Below are 20,440 nucleotides of genomic sequence, written 5' to 3'. Positions count from 1 at the left end.
AGAGAAGGTGACCGAAATATTTGCACATGAATAGCAATGAGGTGCGCAAAGAGCATCAGCGATCGTCATTAGTTAAATGGAGCGCTTAACGTAGTGTTACCGGACAGCGGTTATTTGCAAAATGAACAATTATTTTTCGTAGCGCAGTAACTGCTTCAATATTGTTATTATAAAGTAATGAAAAAGTCGGCAAGAAGTAAAAACAGAGACAATTGAAAAACTTATGTAACCTCTGTAGTAAAAGCATTGTTCTCTATAAAAACATCTGGCCACCTTCAAACTCGTAATTGCTTATACTCAGTGCGCGTCATCATCAGCTCCACGCCAGTGTTGTTGGCGAACGCAAGTGGCGCGATTAATGCAAACGAGAGAATTGCAAAATTTGAGCAAATTGTTTACTAAGTTTGCGAATCGTGTAAGTATGCGCTCGTGAGCTGTAGAAGGCCATTCGGCTGCATGTACCGTCACCGCCGTCGCTTTGGCCTCGAAAGCAGTTCAGCTAATGGGGCGGTTTTACATATTAATACAATATATTTTACAAATTTCATTTCGCGCGAATTTTGCGGAAGATCGCGTAAAACCGAATGGGACTTTGCGGGGTAGGTTTTCGGGCTCTGATTACGTATGTTATGTACTATATGTATGTACATACAATATGTGCCATGTTAGAGAATAAATAATCTTCATATGGTAGCGAGGTAAATGTGGATGAGAAGGGAGCAGGTACATACATATGTATAATATACTTACATATATGATTCATTAATATTTAAATATCTATCGCTTTATATGAAATTCTGTGCTTCTAACGGCATAATAAGTACATATGACGATGTGCCAGAAGAGTAGAAACTTGATTTGCTTCATAATTGATTGGAGTTCTTTGATGTTATCTAAATTGTCAGCTATTTTTTACATTTGGTTCCAAGAAAATTTCGCAAAAACCTATTCTTGACGGTATACTTATTCGATTTGTTGCAAATGCTGTTCCAATGTAGAGATCACATTTTATAGACCATTAGACAAATTTAAAAATTGTCACTTTTTGAGACAAAGTCAATTTTTTTAAATCATTTTTTGTACATACAGACGGACGGACAGTCGGACATGACTAAATCGATCACGCTGATCGTGTGTATCCATATACTATATAAATATTGTACGGTCTCTGACGTTTCCTTTTGGGTGTTCCAAACATCTTGGCAAACTTAATATATCCTGTTCACTGTCTGATAACATGAGAGTAAAAGTAGGACATGAGCTATATTTTGTTCAGAATAATGTTTTATTTTCATGTAACCATATTTGCTTATCTAATACTTGGTTCCGATATTTTGCTGGTACAAGCAACTACTTAGGGACCCAGTTGCATAGATACATATATACATATATGTATATACCTAATAGGTAAGTCCAAATTGAGCAAGAATTTAAGCTAGGCTATCACATACATTTCTTGGCCAGAATAGTATAAGCAAGCGCCTGTTACCTTTAAGCGCTAGAATATGCAAATCGGAAGCTGAATCAAATTTGGCCTTTTTCAATTTTGTGTGTCTGTGCGTTTACTGTAATTCTCTTTATGTATTGCTTCGTATTTAATTACTGCTGAATACAAAATTTGTGCCATACAATTGAGATCAGGTAATTAAATAAGGAACGTAAAAATCGTTTTATGATATTTTGGAATGACGCGATACCTTCACGATGTGCCAAAACATAGACACACAAGTGGACGCGAGTGTTTGCAAGCACGTTTCGTAAGTCTGCTTGCACATAAACCCCCCTAATGGCATGGCAATAAAGCAGATCACTGTGAATAGGATAGCAAAAACCGCCAGATGTGACAGCGATATTAATCGAATAACTCCTTTTACAGCAGCGAAAGCCTTGGCACACTCTACCCCCAGCGCCATGCGATACCGCACCCATGCGTGACCCACAAGCCCACATTGTAGGCTATGAACTGCTCACTTACATACCTGCGCTTTACTATTTTAGTCAGTAAGATTTGTATGCGCCACCAACAACAAAAACACAATGCAACTAAATACATTTGTTGAGCGTGAACCTCAGCGAACGCGCCCCAATGCACGAGTTACGACGTATACACATAATTAGACAAAAGTGATCGCTTACAAGGAGACATACATACATAAACAATTGTACGCACATGTGAACATACATAAATAGTATTATCAACGAGCGTGAGAACTTGCAGGGGGGCGCCGACTTTTTGCGCGCACTTTGTTGCCGCTGTTGCGCGTTCTTACACCTTAAATGGTGTCGCATTGCCGGCAAGAAAAATTGAGAAAAAACGCCGGCATTAAAAAATCACTCTGCAGTCTCACAAGCGCACACACATACAAACACACAAGCTCATAGTGAGGCCTTCCCTTTTGCGCGCTCAACACGTTGCAGCGCGGAATCTCATGACCTAATCTACTAATAAACGCCGCTAAATCGTAAAATCAGCGGCTTGTAATAAGCGCCACGCCACGCACACATGCACTCAACAAAACTTAGCCTCTACTTACTATCAATGTCGCCTGAAACGTTGTGCGCCCTCCCCACCGCCGTTGTCGCCACTGGCACCGAACCAGCTCGCTTGTACGTTGACTTTGAGTACTTTGACACCTGACTGCGTCGCGGCAGTCCCCCTTGCACGCGCCTCGTTTGCTGTGCTGCGAAATTAGCGCGCACATACACACAAGCGTGAGCAAAAAGCAAAACAAACAAAACAAAAATTAAAAAAATTCACTAAAACGCATTTAAATCGAACTATTGCGCAATGTCAGTAAGTGCCAAAGCAGCTTAGATCAGAAGTGAACCTTGTAGTACCAGTTTGGTCCACGAGTTGCGCGCTCCTAGGTATCGTACATAGTTTGAATGCTGTCGGCCGCTACTAATCGGTGTACTACGTGTGTATTTGAGTACTAATGCTTTAATGGGCATGCCTTCATACATACGTACATATGTATGTGTATGATGCATTCCCAAGTGTATATGTGTTTTTAGGTATGTATGCCTATATACTTGTAACTTTTTTCTGGTACAAGTATTGGTCTTTAACTTTAGACGGGTTTTTGGTTTTTTCGGATTAATTAAGCGATTCAAAAGAATTATAGCTGTGGTGCCGGCTATTTTAAGTTCAATTTGCCTCATAATCTTCGAGCACAATTTAATCAAATCCAAGCTTAACTTCATGATATAATGATTTACACAAAATCTAATTGGAAATAAATACGTCAAACACCACATAAATGTCTGTGCCAGGAATTTTTTCTTCTAAAAAATAAACAAAGAAAATATACTTACAAACTTTTTTTTAACATTGTCAATCAGTTGTATTTTGTCGGAAATCTATTGTAGAAGGTGCGTTCCAAAGTAAACAGGACTTAAAAAAAAACAGAACAAATGATTTTATCGGCAAAATCAATTTATTTTATTCAAAATAGTCTCCTTCTGCTTTAATACAGCTTTTTGCGCGGTCCGAAAGCATGTCGAACGAGTGTTTTTGCTCGTTGCCCGGTATGGCCGCCAGTATGCCGGTACAAGCCTTTTTAATGGCCTCCACGTCTGCATAACGCTTTCCTTTCATCGGCAAATGCATTTTTCCGAAAAGGTAGAAGTCGCACGGTGCCATATCAGGTGAATACGGGGAGTGGTTGATTGTTAAAATGTGATTTTAGGTCAAATAATCGGCCACAAGAGTCGATCGATGAGACGGCGCATTATCGTGCAACAAACGCCAATTTCCATCTTCGCGATATTCGGGCCGAACACGTCGAATACGGCGCACCAAACGCTTCAAAACTCCAAGGAGGAAAGAATACCGCATTAACGTTTTGGCCGGGTGGAAAAAATTTTTTGTGGACAATACCCTTGGAATCATAAAAACAAATCAGCATTGTCTTCACTTTTGACTTCTCCAGGCGCGATGTTTTGGGTTCCGGCTCATAGTCATTGATGACCACTCGTGCACTCTGCTACGGGATAGGCAATCATCGCTATAAACTTTTTTCATCAATTGAAACGTTTCGGTAAAAGTTTTACCAATTTTAAAACAAAATTTAATGTTGGCTCTTTGTTCGAAGCTCATTTTCGCACCGATGACAAAAACATACTGACACTTAAAACGCAATAACTTCACTTCCAATAGATGAAATGTCATGAAATTTTTACTGGAAGTCGATAAAGGATAGAAGATTCTAACGCACTAGTCAACATATAGATGGCGCCATTAGAGTTTACTTTGTTACTTTTTTACTGTTTACTTTGGAACACACCTTGTATTTTGTTGTATTACCGCACTACACCGACGATACATTGACTGTTTGAGACACTTGAAATTTTGTTGACATCGTTTCTATAACTGCTCAGTGAGATTAATATATAGACTGAATGATGGCCAGGGAATAACGCTCCCTGAGTTTTGCTCAAAGAATTGTTTATTAAGGCGTGCTGAATGGAATATTATCTTGCTGATAAGTCCAATTTACAAGGATATTTGTTTTTGTCTCTGGTAGCATCAAATTACGCATTTTTTCATCAAACTATTGTACATACATTTATTTATTGAGACCACCGTTCTGTGAAAAGTATCCGCAAATATTGATTTTTCCAAAGAGGGTTAGATTCTCATTACAGACTTCCACAAACTTCAGACATGTACTGATCGCCATTCACACAAGAGTGACTCTAGCGAAACTTCGTTTTGGATACTGTAGTAGGTTAAGCTCCTACTTATCTAGAATAGAACTCGAAATACAAGACTTATATCTTGCGTGCAAAACCGCTAAACTCACTCATTTAACAACCTTCCTTCTTTGGTCCAACCCCGTCGAAACAGCCAATTTCCTGAACCGCTAAGTGATTTCGATTGAACGTGATTTTTGACTTTCCTCCAAACAGGGCTCTCGCTACAACAACAACAAAAATAATATTGATTTTTTCGCCGCCGTGCTTGACGACAATGGAAACGTATTTGGGAAGAATCTTTGTTACTTTCAGCCATATGTAAGACGGCTAATATCTGGATTAAGTCGGTTAAGATTTGTTTCGTAGCTCCAGACCTCATATTTCCACTGGCTGAGCTCCCACTCATTATGTCGTCTTGAATGCACTAATAACCAACTAAACGGTTGTAAAATATATGGAGATCACTAAACATTAGAATATTAAATAGGCAAATGACCAGTATTGAACCCCGTCAGTCAAAATATCTATGGCACCGAAATTTTAACTCTTAATTTGTCTGATAGAGATTGGAGTTTTATGAAAAACTAATTTACCTCGTGAATTTTGAACAGCGTAACTGTCAATGAATGATTGTTATACTTGTCAAGCTAAACTTAAGTTACAACGAATTCAATACATTAAAGATCATTAAAATTGATTCAGTCGCTTTTTAGTTACAAGCATTGTGATTTCTTGTGTATTTATTTTGATTTCAACGCTATTTCTTTAAAAGATGCATCATTAACATGATCTGAAATGAGTGAGATTAATTGATTTAATGACTGTTGTAATTTTCAACTCTAGCTGTAGAAGCCAGTTGAGAATAAAAAAATGCAATATTAATATTGACCGTAACTTTTTAAGCAATAAAGACACAGTTTGAACAAAAATAGCGCGGTTCAAGAGTTGAAAAATTCCGAATGTCGCCAGATTTCTAGGATAAGTTTTTCAAACTAGGAAAGAAGTAATTGGTAAACGTAGATATATAAACTTCTATATATTATATTATACATACATATGTATATTGTAGCTGTCGATGGAAACTTTTGGTAAGCATTAAGTCCTAGCTAATCTTCAAATATCCTCTTTCATAAATTTTTGCAACTTTATTGAGCGCTTCATTGCGAACACCAAAAACACATCGTTACTGGTTTGTTTTCCGTCATTACAGTGTATGATTGCTGCGTAAGAATTGTCAATAAATATCTAGGCAGCTCGTTTAGAGTATGGGCTATTTGTTACTCTTCTTCTTCTTAGTTAAAAATAGTTGGATTATTTCCGAACATTGGTGCTTGCACACGATCGTTACTATACATTTATTAGTTCAGTGAAGCGCTACAACTGTAAATGCTCTTTTGTTGTTTCGTCACTTCGCCAGCGATCGTTGACGCTCGTTATTATGCATATATACAATACATATCTATGTACAATGCTAACAATGCAGGGAACGTAGATGATTCAAAAGGTAATGAAAGAGTGTATATGATTTTCTGATGTAGTTTTCACAAACGGTAATTACTAATTTGTTTATTTGCATTGGACCTTCGCTAAGTCTGCCAATTACAGATGCTCACTATATATTAGTGTAGTTTCAACTAATATGCGAATTTTTTACTCCCTTTTTCATACCCTAGAGACACAGGAAACAAATATCGGCGGATTAATTCAAATAAAATATACGTGACTACTAGCCAACGAGTAATCGATATTCGTAATCCGAAATGAGCACAAGGGTAACAAGTAAGGAACTTCTAAGTTCAGGTGTAACCGAACATTTTATACTCTCGCAACTCTTAAGGATAAAAGCCCGGGAAGTGACTTCAGGCAAAATTTTATTGGGTGTATGCATTAATTCGTGTGGTTTTCTAAGAGAGAGCTTTACTAGTATTATATGTATCATCTGTGGCTATATTCATTTCAAAGGTACTGTCATTTCGCGTCGTTTATTATGAGCTATTTAAATCGGGTCAGACGATCAATGGGGACCTCTACCGAAAACAATTGATTCGTTTGAAAAAGGCCATCGCGGAAAAACGACCAGAATATGCGGCTAGACACGAATCAATAATTTTTCATCATGACAACGCTCGGCCACATGTTGGAAGGCCAGTTAAAAACTATATGGAAAACTGTGGGTGGGAAGTTCTACCTCACCCGCCTTATAGCCCAGACATAGCACCTTCCGACTACCACTTGTTCAGATCAATGCATAATGCCCTCACCGGAGTACGCATCACTTCAGAACAGGGTATCAGAAATTGGCTCAATTCTTTCTTGACCTCCACGCCGGAGAAGTTCCTTTGGGATGGGATCCATAAACTGCCAGAAAGATGGGCAAACATAGTAGCTTCCGATGGGCAATACTTTGAACATTAAATGTATAACAATTTTTTCACAATAAAGTCTTAATTTTCGAAAAAAAACCACACGTAATGCATACACCCAATATATTAAAGGAAGTATTGATCTGATTCAACTTATTTTTGACACCAAAACATACATTATCAGGAGTTTCATTTATTTATTTTATTATATGAATTTCAATTATATATCTTACACATTGACTGATATTAAAAAGTAAAAAGTCAACTATAGGCACTGGGGTCCACAAATTCAGTACCTATTGGCTTGAACAGTTTTGGTTCGACTTAGACAAATTTTAGTCACAAGGTGGCATATTTTAAACGCATTATTCACGCAAAGCTTTACCCCGATACAATAATTGTTGTTTGATTTTCATAGTGGAAAGTGAAAAAATTAGATGAAATTTAAAATGGTGTTAATGGGAAATAGGCGTGGTTGTAATCCGAATTCGCCCATTTTCGCAATATAACATAGTAATATAAGAAGAAGTACCGAATTTGGTTGAAATCGGTTAAGCAGATCCCAAGATATGAGTTTTCACCTAAAAGTGGGCGGTGTCACACCCACTGTCTACTTTCAAAAGCGGTTCCTATAAAGACATCTCATACCATCCTAGAGATAAAATTTAATGTCTCTGACGTGTTTAGCGCTTGATTATCGGGCTAACAGTACCGTTATATAGGGAGTGGACGGGGTTGTCACCCGATTTCACCCATTTTCACACTGTCGATAGGGGTGCTAAAAAATTTGTTCCCATTGAATTTTCTTAGTATGCTTTAGCGGTGTAGGAGATGTGCATATCTCTTAATATCTTATACCTTAAGCCTATTAGAGTGGCAGGACCACTCCCACTTAAACAAAAAAAACTTTAACTGCAGATGACCCTCCCTAATGTGATCTTGTATACCAAACATCAGTCGTGTATCTTATTGCGAAGCTTAGTTATGGCAATTTATTTGTTTTTGATTAATGGCGATTTGTGGGCGTGGCAGTGGCCCGATTACGCCCATCTGCAATACCAACCGTCTTACGGTAACAAGAAACATGTCTACCAAGTTTCATAAAGATATCTCAATTTTTACTCAAGTTAGAGCTTGCACGGACGGACGGACGGACAGACTGTCACCCGGATTTCAACTCGTCTCTTCCTCCTGATCATTTATATATACATAACCCTATATCTAACTCGATTAGTTTTAATTATTAGTTTTTGGTTGTTTGTATCACCCGTTAGGTGAACAAAACTATTATACTCTGTAGAGAGTATAAATATTTAGTAAACTGCTGGCTTTACATTCCCTACAGTATATTCCAATAGTGATTCGCAGTTTAATAAATATTAATTTTTGTAAGATAGGACTTTTTAATTGGCTTACATATTGTACATATATATATATCCGGTAATCAGTTTATATCGTAGTTATACTTATCTCGAACAGACTTAACACTAAGATAGTGGGTAAATATAGAAATTATAAGCAACATTTTGCTCCAGGTGTTAGTTGGAGACATTTAATGAAAAACAAAACCAAGTTGGATTGTAGCCACCAGTTTCAAAATTTGTGGTAATAAATATTTTTAAACAACAAAAAAAAAGGGTATCAAACTGAAAAAGGTAGAGAATGCTTACGTTGTAAATATTTATGAGTGGGGTTGACAACTGTGTGAAATAATACATAATATAATCATCATCATGGACCATGTATTAGATATTTCAATATGTGCCCTCAATGAAATAGTTTTAAGGAAGTTTACAGATCCAACATTTTTAAAAAGGTTGTAACTCTGCTTTTAATTCGAAACTGTAATACCCTATACAAATACCGAAAATTCTATACATGAACTTGTGATTATACAGCACTTGATGCTGAATAATGAAGAACCATGCGATCGGTTTCTTATTATGACAGTACAACCAGAAATTGGTAAAGTACAAGAGCCAAAAGTGAGCCAAAACCGTAACTGTAAAAGGTAGAAATCATGTTGGTTTGGTGCGTTCAAACGCCAAAACTGCCCACTATGGCAAAAATACTTGTAAATACGAGTTACAATACACTATAAATGGGGCATTGAAGAGTGTATGGACTTGTACATTGTTGTTGTTGTGGTATTTTACTAAGTTATGTGCGAATGTGGGCGTTCTTGTAAGTGAATGAAATAGGTTTGAAAATAATACAAACAAAAATTCAAACTACTATATATCTAAATACTCAATGATCTTCAGTGGGTGTCTGTATGTATGTGTATGTGTATGATAATTGTCGTGCATTCACCTCGGCGGAAAAAGTGGAGCAAGTCGAGTAGATCGTAAACAAACGCAAATGCTAAATTCGAGTATGCCATGTACATATGTATTTAGATCTGTTTGTTGGTATGTATGTGGGTTTGTATATGTGTAGTGTGATTACTTTGTATGCATGTATGTAGTAGGTGTGAATGCGTACATGTTTAATTGAGGTAAATGTAAACACATAAGTATTTAGACATGTGCTTAGATATGAACATACGTACATACAAACATCTTTACATATTTAGTTTTGCTTTTAATTAACATACACCCATATTTGTTTGCACATAATTGAAGTAATAAGTGAAGGGAGAAATTCCGCACTAGAGAAGTTAATGACATTTTACGCGTGTGAACCGCTTCGGCATCAATATTACTCTTTACAGCTGTTTCCAAATTTCGCAAAATTATTTTTGCACAGTAGCTGAGGTTAGCTTTTCAGTATAAATGCTTACATAGTTGCATATAAAGGGACGACTCTATCTAATGGCACAAACAGTCACCGACGTAAAACCGTGGATCGAATCAGCTGATACGACCTATCTTATGAGAGCGCAATGTAAATGAACAGTCACCACCGCATCTACCGTTCGAAAATTGGATTTTTTCCATAAGAACGAGTAAGCTGGGAGTGAGAGAGCAATCTCTTGCAACGCAGGGTTGCCAATCTCGATATTTTGTAGTAAATAAAAAATGAACTTGAATATATTTGAAATATTCTTAAAATAACTCAAAATCACAGTCGAATACACTTATTTATAAATAGGTAATAGTTGGATTTTAAATTTTTAAATGAACGAAAAATCGTGTATACAAATAGAACAATGGCAACATTGGTGAAATGAAAACAAAAGAAAACAACTTATTTCTGCGTAGCTATTACGGGTATAACTTTTGACGGTAAGTACGGAGGGGAGAAATGTCGGTGACTGTTTGTACTATAAGAATATCTACCGTTGCTGGATTAGGTAGTTAACTCCGTTAAGAAGGTGTTGGTGTAAACCAAGTTGTTTGAAATAGTGCAGAACGGTCAAACAGTATTTTAAGATTGAATTCGGATTTTGAAGTGCATCATTGTGTAAAAAGTGGGCTTATATTGCCAATCGCCAGTATATACCATATGCGCTATGCGAACTTAAAACTCTGATAAATAGCAAACTAATTGTGAATAAAGTTTTCGTTATGTTCTATCCTTGATTCCGACAATGGGTATCGCGCTTCTACTACTGAATACAGCTCTTTGTGAAACTAGAAAAACTTATATACTCCTCTTATTCACAAACCTCAAACCTAATGCTTATGCCTTTTATTTTATCAGGATGGATTTGAGATCTAACAGATTTCAACCTTAATCAACAAGGACGAACTTTCTTTGAAAATTGAATATGGAGATCTCGTAACGTCCAGTTGACTTTATACCATATCGGCAGCATATGAAATATTTTAATAAAAATATTGTGATTTGAAATCGGTCCTTCTCCAGTCTCCATATAAGAAATTATTTTCATTATTTCGGGTGACCTTAACCGTATATGTATATAGGTCAGTATGAGGCAATTAGCGTGAATTCATTATTACTTGAACAGGGAATATGAAATTTGCCAGAAAAAATTTGAAAGAAGGAAGTGTCGGAGATCGAATAAGATCATGTGTGTCTGTCTATACGCGATATAGCCGCTCAGTTTTTGAAATATCACATTAAAGCACATTATTTTCTCTCCAAGAATTTGTTCATTTCGGAACCATATCGGACCACTATAGCATACAGCTGTCGTACAAACTGATCGATCAATGCATGAAAAACTGTTTTTATTTGGCAAGATGTCTTAACGAAATTTGACACATATTATTGTCAAAGGGAACTCTACAATTTCCGTACAAATTGTTTAGATCGAATCACATATATCTAACCGATCAAAAACAAGATACATTTCTTCATAAACTGTCGTAATTCGACTTGAAGGTTGCTTATATCAAACAAAGTTGCTAGAAAGAACTTCTTCCAAATATAATATAATATTATGTAGTTATACTTGTAAATATGGCATAGCTATTATAAGAAATGTAACTTGAATGGTATTATAGCTTCTTAAATTATTGCCAAAGTTAACGGTTTTTCATGTTTTGTATTAAATACGGATGACGGTTAATATCTTCTCAGAAATAAATTCATTGCAAAATTCAAACTAAGCAAATATTTAAAGCATAATATTACATCTGGACCTCGATTCCGTTAAGAATCTGTAATATCAGTTTGTCCGAAACATACTAATATATATATATATATTTGCTCCCTTATTTACTCACTTACTATATTTAATAATAAGTTTTTACAATATTCCCAATTCCGAAACTTATAGGTCTATATTTCGATTTAGAAACTTCGTAAAGCGCAAAAATCACGTTATTACCAATGATTGAATGTCTCGAAAAATCGGTTTAATCCAATAACCAGTCTCGTGCTGTACAGCGTTGAATTCCTTGATATGTTTCGGTAACCCTGAAGACTGTTTTAGGTAAAAAAGTGGTCACACTGCTAACAAATCATTAAGTTATTCCAACTATTGGTTTCTAAAATAAATTTGAATAATTTTGAAATTTCATTTTTTTTAATAATTTTCAGCTCTCGACAGAGCTAATTTAAATTGCGATTGCAACTCAATTATGGTTACCAATAAAACCAAGTTTTTTCAACTAATAAATATTTGCCAGTGCATAAATCTACCTGTATATGTATGGGTGTGTGTTTTTGTTAACCGAAGTGAATTTGTAATTACCACTAATGTTTGTAAAGTCGATTAATTTGCGCTGATTTTTTTATTGTGTTTACACAAATGAATTGAACGGCATTCCACACCATTTAATCCGCAATTACATGCTCGTAAATTACTGTTATAGTTATTCAAGGCGTTTTAATTGATTTTTTTACACGCTTATCAGACACACTGATTACTCTTTGGTCGTTAATTATTTCGCTCTCGTTTAAGAAATAAGATAAAAAACAACCGCGATATCGATGACAAATGTTGGCTATTGTTTTATTGAAAACATATTTTTTCTACTCGCCATATTTGGTGAGGGAAGATCAGTTACTTTGATTAATGGGTGAAAATGAAAACAGAATATATTAGGTCAAGTAAAGAGTTCGTTCGGTTTTTATCTAAGAGGTGGCGTTATTGTCCATAGTACTAGTGTTACGTGTCGCATCATGTCATACTATACGGCGCTGAAAACGTGTTTATTCGCGCTAAAAGTTTGTTGTTGACAGTTTTTCGATTGATTTACTCATTTCATTGTGAGCGCTCGTCAAAGATGGACACCAACAAAGAGAAAATTTGCTATATTTTACAATTTTTCTTCGATCAAAGCGAAAAAGCAGCCAAAGCGGCTGACAACATTAATTTAGCCCGATACTGAAAACGAACGTGTAGCACAAAGGTGATTTGCTAGGTTCCGTTCCGGTAATTTCGATGTCAAAAATGCACCACGCGTCGGGAGGCCTGTCGTCGAAAATCGCGATAAAATCATGGAAATAGTGGAAACAGACCGTCATGTGAGCACTTATTTAATTGCAGAGGAACTAAAGATAAGCCAGAAAACCGTTTGGAACCGTTTGCATAACCTTGGATTCAAAAAGAAGCTCGATGTCGAACTAACGCAAAACAACATGATGGACCGAATTTCCATCTGCGAATCGCTGCTGAATCGCAACAAAATCGACCCGTTTCTGAAGCGGATTGTGACTGGTGATGAAAAATGGGTCACTTATGACAACATCGAGTGCAAACGGTCGTGGTCAAACCTCGAGGAAGCGGCCCAGATGGTGGCCAAGACCTGATTGACGGCCAGGAAGGTTTTGCTGTGTGTTTGGTGGGATGGGCAAGGAATCATCTACTGCGAGCTGCTCCCCTATGGCCAAACGCTCAATTCGACCATCCCCTGCCAACAACTGGACCGCTTGAAGGCAGCACTCATCCAGAAGAGGCCATCTTTGATCAACAGAGGCCGAATTGTGTTCCATCAGGACAACGCCAGACCACACACGTGTTTGGTGACTCGCCAGAAGCTCCTGGAGCTCGGATGGGAGGTTCTAATGCACCCACCTTATAGTCCGGACCTGGCACCAAGTGATTACCATCTTTTCCTGTCCATGGCGATCGCGCTTAATGGTGAGAAGTTGGCCTCAAGAGAGGCCTGTGAAAATTAGCTCTCCGAGTTTTTTGCCAATAGGGACGCAGCCTTCTACGAGAGGGGTATAATCAGGTTGGCATCTCGTTGGCAACAAGTTTACGAACAAAACGGCGCATATTTGACTTAAATCGGACAAATGTACACAAAGTTATCATCTTTTGAAAAATCAATAAAAAACCGAACGAACTTTTTACTTTACCTAATATAAACATAAAATTGAAACTTTTTCGCTTTAATTAAAATAATTCCAATATTTTATGAAAACTTACATTCATTTAATGAAATTTATGATTATGTAAGCTATTATTTCTAAAAATATTTTTACTCATACAATTACAAAAACATTACATAACAAATAAAGATCAGTTATGCTTAAAGACATAAGTTCCAAACTACGGCTTTAAACGTCATAAATGTAGAAGCTGGCAAACTTTCAAAGGAGTTGTAAACATTTCTTTTTTGTTTCTTTTATGATGTGACGAACTAAGAAGTATTTATGTCAAATGTAATCAAGAACAAGAAAAAACTAGAATTTCGTTTGCACCGAAGCTATAATACCCTTCACAAATACAAAAGATTACATAAAATAACTTGATTTTTTATGGGTAAGTTTGTAAGGCTATATGTTATAGTGAAAAAGGCACGTGTGCAAACTTTCAAATCGACTTTATTTTATAAGGACTCCGACGATTAGATATTCTATTCAGGTATAAGGATCTATATAATAATATAATAAGTTGAAATCCTCTGGTTAACATGTGCCTAACTGTTATAAGAGTTAGAGAGTCGGATGTGTCACTTGCAAGCGATACAAGTGGTTCTACTTTCAGAAGACAAATAAGTGCAAAATATTGGGCCTGAGACTATATTCGTGCGTTCTGTTACAAAATGTGAATGTTTATTATGAAAAACATGTAGAATCGTATGTTCAAAGTATTTCCCATTTAAAGCTAGAACCTTTTTGTCAATTTGTGGATCCCATCCCTAAAGAACTGCGCCGGCTTGGCGGCAAAGAATAAATCAAGCCAACTTTTAATACTCTGTTCTGTTGTGAACCGTATTTCAGTGAGGGTATGCGGCATCGATCAAAACAAATGGGGAAGAGGCAAGGTCTATAAAACAGGTGAGACAAAACTTCGCAGTCTCTGTTTTCCAAATATTTTTTCACCGGTCTTGTAGCATGAAGCCGGGCGTTGGCAAATTATTACCTCGTATTCGTTTCTCGCCAATCACTTGTTTCAATGTGATGTGTTGTTGTCGGTAGCGTTCACATTTATCGGGTTCACCCGGTTTTAGAATCTTATAAAGCAGCACGTTATTCTAGCTTTGCGGTGGATTTGGCTGGTTTTCACATATGTTTTTTGCATTTATGGTTGTCGTAATGGATCCAATATTATTCACCAGTCACAATCCGATGCAAAAACTACTTCTTTTTGTAGCGTTCAAGCAGCATTTCTGATATGTAAAATCGTCTTTCAATGTTTCATGGCATCAATTCACATGGCCACCAATTTGCTTGCATTTAAATGTATTTGGCTGCTTTTAAACGTTTTGAAATAAGTGTTTGTGGGACTCCTAAATATTCTGGTAGCACCTGTTGTCTTTAGCCTTAGTCTTCATGTGGTAATGCTTCCAGTTCTTCGTTTTCAAACGTTTTTGGCAGCCCAGGACGTTTGTCGTCTTCCAAACCAAAATCACCACTTTGAAATAGTGCATACCACGTTGGCACACTCGCTCAGCTAGAGCATGTTCACCATAAACTTCCACCAAAATATGATGACTCGGCTGATGTTTTCTTCATGTTAAAGTAATGTAGAAGAAGTCAATGCAAAAATACTTTTTCAGGCAAAAGTTCGGCATGTTATCGAAAAATATAACTTTCAAATGCCAGTGAATCAGAGGGAACTGGGGAAAATACAAAAAACAAGAAAAAATAACTGTTTTTCACTTTAACTAAATTCAATAACCATCTAATTATTATCATTTTATATTTATTTGGGATATCTCCGATACACTCCAAGTACTTTAAAATGAAGTGTTAAATTACAAAAATACAACGTAATTCGTTTAGAGCAAAGAGTGCAGTGCTGAGGTGATTAAATAAAACATGAAGAAGCAAACTAAAGTTATAGACGCTGCAAGCTGGAAAAGTCGACCGAGTGCCACACGCCTGTTAATGTCAGCCAATCGGAACTGCAGAACAACATACATGTGTACTCGTATATAATCAATAAAACGGAAAAAAACGACGACATAAATAGCGATAAAAAAAGTCGCACAAAAGAGGAAATATTATTAAAATCGGACCGATGATCTGACACGGTTGGCGCATGAAGCCTTGACAAATTAACATAACAACAATGTACTGCTCTTAGCATACAATGCCCGTGAGCATTGAGCTGACAGCGATGGTGGTGGAAGTGTTGTGCGTGCGTACAAACACGCGTGTGAACGTACCCTAAAGCGTTCTTGCGCTGCGAAAAAAACACAAATTAAGTCAACAGAAACAATAACAATAATCATAATAACATTGCAATGATTAATATTAACACATGTGTGTGTGTATACGCTTCGTGCAGCGAAATGCGCGAGCATGCAGTGATTATTTACAACCGCAACGGTCGCCGCGAAATAAATTTCGGCCGAAGAAATTGCATTCAATTCAAACGAAAATTTATTTAAAGTTGTTGTTGCTATTAATGTAAGAAGTGACGAACAATTTCTGCGGCAGCTACCGTTGCAATTCTGAGTGTTATTATGACACAATTAAATTATAATAATAAAGCCAAGCGCCAAGGCAGTACAGTGCAGCATGCACAAATGTTGCGTATACGCAGTGTGCTCTGATTGTAAGCCGGTGCATGGCAACTATTTGCTGCGCTCGTGCACACAAACATATTTCATGACAGTTTGGTTTATGTGAATTGAAATTTTATCGTTTGCACTCCTTAATTTACCCTTAATTGCTAAAAAATGCATAAGCGTTGACAGCAGCAAAGCGGCAACGACTGCTGCAGCCATTTCATTCGCAGCGCTGCCGACACAATTAAATGTTGTCAACTGGCGCTTGAGTGCCTGGGCGTTGCGCGTGCAATTACATTGTGGGATTGAGTGCGATTGATGGCTGGTTGTGGTTTGCAGGTTGTTGATAAAGGCGGGGGCATAGAGACTACGAGCGCTGACATGCTCTGCTCTTGGATGACTCCCATCTTCCTCGTCCTCCCTTTGTTTCCTTAATTTGCTTTAAGCACGTCGATTTATTTGTTTTCGCAAGCTCGCTTTCTTCAAATTTTTATTTATTTTCCACACTTCCTTTCGTTATCGTGTTTTTATGCATATGGGCGATTCCGCGCGCTTTTTATCGTCTCAAATAGTTCCAATCGTAATTTGAGCTTCTGTTATTTTTATCGTTTTAATTTCTTTTTTTTCGCTCTGTTTTCCAGTCAACAATTTGATTAAATTTCATAACACTTGGTAGATTTGGTGCATTTGAGGTGCAGAGATCGTAAATGTGGAATGACTGTGGCTTAAGTTTAATTCAGATTGCAATCGAAGCTCCTTGAGCACATTTTGTAGAGACAACGTGCATGATATGATTCACATGGCTCATCGCTAACATAGTTGTAGGTTTTATTCAATAATATTATATATTTAATGAATGCATTCATGATAAAATGTACAAAATATTTTTAGAAAAATAATTCGCAGCATATCATGAATTCTTTTTAATTTGACAAGCTGGCTGTTTGATTTATTAATTTTTTTTGATAATATTCAGGTTTATTTTTAAGATTACATGCTTTTTAGGACGATACGCAAATAATAGCAATATTCCAATTTTTCGAAAACTTTATTGCAGTCTAATTGTTGTAGACACTTTTAGACTCTAGAGCACAGTTTTGTTGGGAAAACATCTCACCGATATTAGTGATAAAAAGTCAACCACAGGTACTGAAGTTCACATATTCTGTATCTGGGGCTAGAAAAGTTGTGGTCCGATGTAGACAATTCTTAGACAACATGGTTCATTTTGAAAGACTTCTTCATGGAATATTCGGTGTTTTTAAAAAAAATGTACAAATCTACGATATGATTTTAAAACTAACATTTTTAATAAAATACTATCTAGCTGTGACAATTTGAGTACACCAAATAATCATATAAATAGTAGTTTAAACTAGAGATCGTTTGTGGTGCGTACAAAATTCAATACTTTTAATTTTTTCCTCGATGAAATTTTATCTGTAAGACCTTAATTTGGTTTATAATCGAATAAAAATTTCTCTGTGTCGATCAAATTAGACTGAAAATCAACTATTGCAACAAAAATCAACTAGTTAGTTAGGTTGAACTGCAAGACATAATTTCGAGCGAAGAGTGAAAGGTTCTTCATAGTTACATCAATTTCTAATTTGAAACTCAATTGTACTACCAACTGACACTACCATCCATTTTGAAATGGCCGATATATTTTTTTTTAGATCTTCATGCCATACATATAGACACAAATTTCTATACAGTTGTTAATTACTGAAACTTAGAAGACAATTTTAGGGGCACACCTAGTGTGAAAGCATTAAAAACGTTGATTTTTGGAAAAAAAAACTACTACGATTGTTCTGAAAATTTCAGGGTCTATTTATACATATTTCAGGAATACACAGTGTAATTGTACTACAACCGCAAAGACCCAAGACATTTTATGATTAAAAAAAAATGTGGAAAACGGTTGGCCTCAAGGGCCATCCCTGCAACTTCCCTCTAATTTCATACGCTAACGTTCAAATTTCGATTTTTTCACTGCTTTTGAGCTCTTCGAAATTTTTCGTTTTCGATATCTAGCAAGTAAATCAACCGATTTCGACCCGGTTTGCGGCAAACGATGTGTTTCTTCAAGGTTTAGAACTGATTAGTTTTTGGACATCATCGTAGAAATGGGGTGAAACCAATATCTTCCCGATTTTTAGAAAATTTTCCATTTTCTTAGCGGGAAGTTAAAAAATTAAACGACAGATTTTTGAAAATTTATTCATAAAAGAAATACGCTCAGAGGTTGTTCGAAACATATGTATGTTCTGGTCCGCCAAAGCGGACTTGACTTGAACTTAATCTTCATATGTGATTTTTTTGACCATTTAAGCGACGAATACTGTAGTGGCTTACTTAAAAGTCTTAAAAATAATTCTCAAAAGCTTTAAAATTATTATTAATTGTTTTATTATAAAATTTAAAGCGTCTTTATATTCCAAATAAAATTATTTAACCAAAAGAGGATCAAAACTATTTTAAAAGCTCCTTTTCTCACAAGAAATTATATAAACTGCATGTTAACTAAAATTACCCAAAACGAAAATTCTATTCTATTTGACAACAAATTTTAGTTGCATTTTTTTTTAAATTTTTATACTCTCGCAACCTGTTGCTACAGAGTATAATAGTTTTGTTCACCTAACGGTTGTTTGTATCACCTAAAACTAATCGAGTTAGATATAAGGTTATATATATATAAAGGATCAGGATGAAGAGACGAGTGGAAATCCGGGTGCATGTCTGTCCGTCCGTTCGTCGGTGCAAGCTATTACTGTACTGTGTAGTAAAAATTTAGATATCTTTATGAAACTTGGTACAGATGTTTCTTGGTGCCGTAAGCATAATCCGACCACTGCCACGCCCACAAAACGTCATTAATCAAAAACAAATAAATTACCATAACTAAGCTCCGCAGTAAGATACAAGACTGTTATTTGGTATACAGCATCACATTAGAGAGGGTCATCTGCAGTTAAAGTTTCTTTTTAAGTGGGCGTGGTCCTGCTACTCTAATAGGCTTAATGTGCATATCTCCTAAACCGTTAAAGCTATAATAACAAAATTCACTGGAAACAAATGCTGTTAGCACCTCTATCGACAGAGACATTAAATTTTATGTCAGGGATGGTATGAGATGACTTTATAGAAACCGCATTCAAAATTTGACAGTGGGCGTGGGACCACCCACTTTTAAGTTGAAAAACCCATAACTTGGGATCTGCTTAACCGATTTCAACTAAATTCGGTGCATAACGTTCTTTTCATATTTCTATGTTATTGTGCGAAAATGGACGAAATCGAATTAGAACCACGCCTATTTCTCATATAACATAATTTTAAATTCCATCTGATTCATTCACTTTCCACTATGCAAATCAGGCAGCAATAATTGTATCGGGGTAGAACTTTGCGTGAATAATGCGATTAAAGTATGCCACCTTGTGACCAAAAATTGTCTAAATCGAACCAAAACTGTGCAAGCCCCTATGTACTGAATATGTGGACCCCAGTGCCTATAGTTGACATTTTACCGAAAATATTGGTCAATGTGTAAGATAGATAATAGTATGTCTTTGTGTCAAAAATTGGTTGAATCGGATCAGTACTTCCTTTATGATAAAATTTTGCCAACACCTGAAGTAATTTCCCGGGCCTTGATCCTTGCAAGTTGCGAGAGTATAAAATGTTCGGTTACACCCGAACTTAGAATTTTCTTACTTGTTTACATATACATATGTGGATATATAAATGTTTTAAATTTCTCAAATATGCTAACCGTTTAATTAAACTAAATTCATTAATTACTTAGCTGTTGTAGTACATTCTGTTAAATTTGTAACAGAAATTTTATTAATTGATATAGAAAAGGAAAAAGAAGAAATTGGCTACAATATTCCATAAGATGTCAGTTTTATTTATTTGCATGATTTTTGACAAGGCAATATCTATAACACATAAAATTTAGATTCTGTGCTGCCTTTGAAACTTAAATTATTTCAATTTTTATTGTTGAAGTTTAATAATCAATATAGTTGACAGCATTATGAGTTG

General features: G+C 36.1%; 1 protein-coding gene across 7 annotated transcripts in view; it reads right to left on the bottom strand.

The window, feature by feature from the left end:
* fru (sex determination protein fruitless) overlaps window positions 1–20,440 on the bottom strand; it is a 300,477-nt gene that overhangs the window by 101,426 nt on the left and 178,611 nt on the right. The window lies entirely within an intron of this gene.

The sequence above is a fragment of the Bactrocera oleae genome, chromosome 2 (assembly GCF_042242935.1).
Source record: "Bactrocera oleae isolate idBacOlea1 chromosome 2, idBacOlea1, whole genome shotgun sequence".
Taxonomy (NCBI): domain Eukaryota; kingdom Metazoa; phylum Arthropoda; class Insecta; order Diptera; family Tephritidae; genus Bactrocera; species Bactrocera oleae.
Note: the sequence above shows the minus strand (reverse complement) of the source record. Positions and strands in the feature narration are given on the sequence as shown.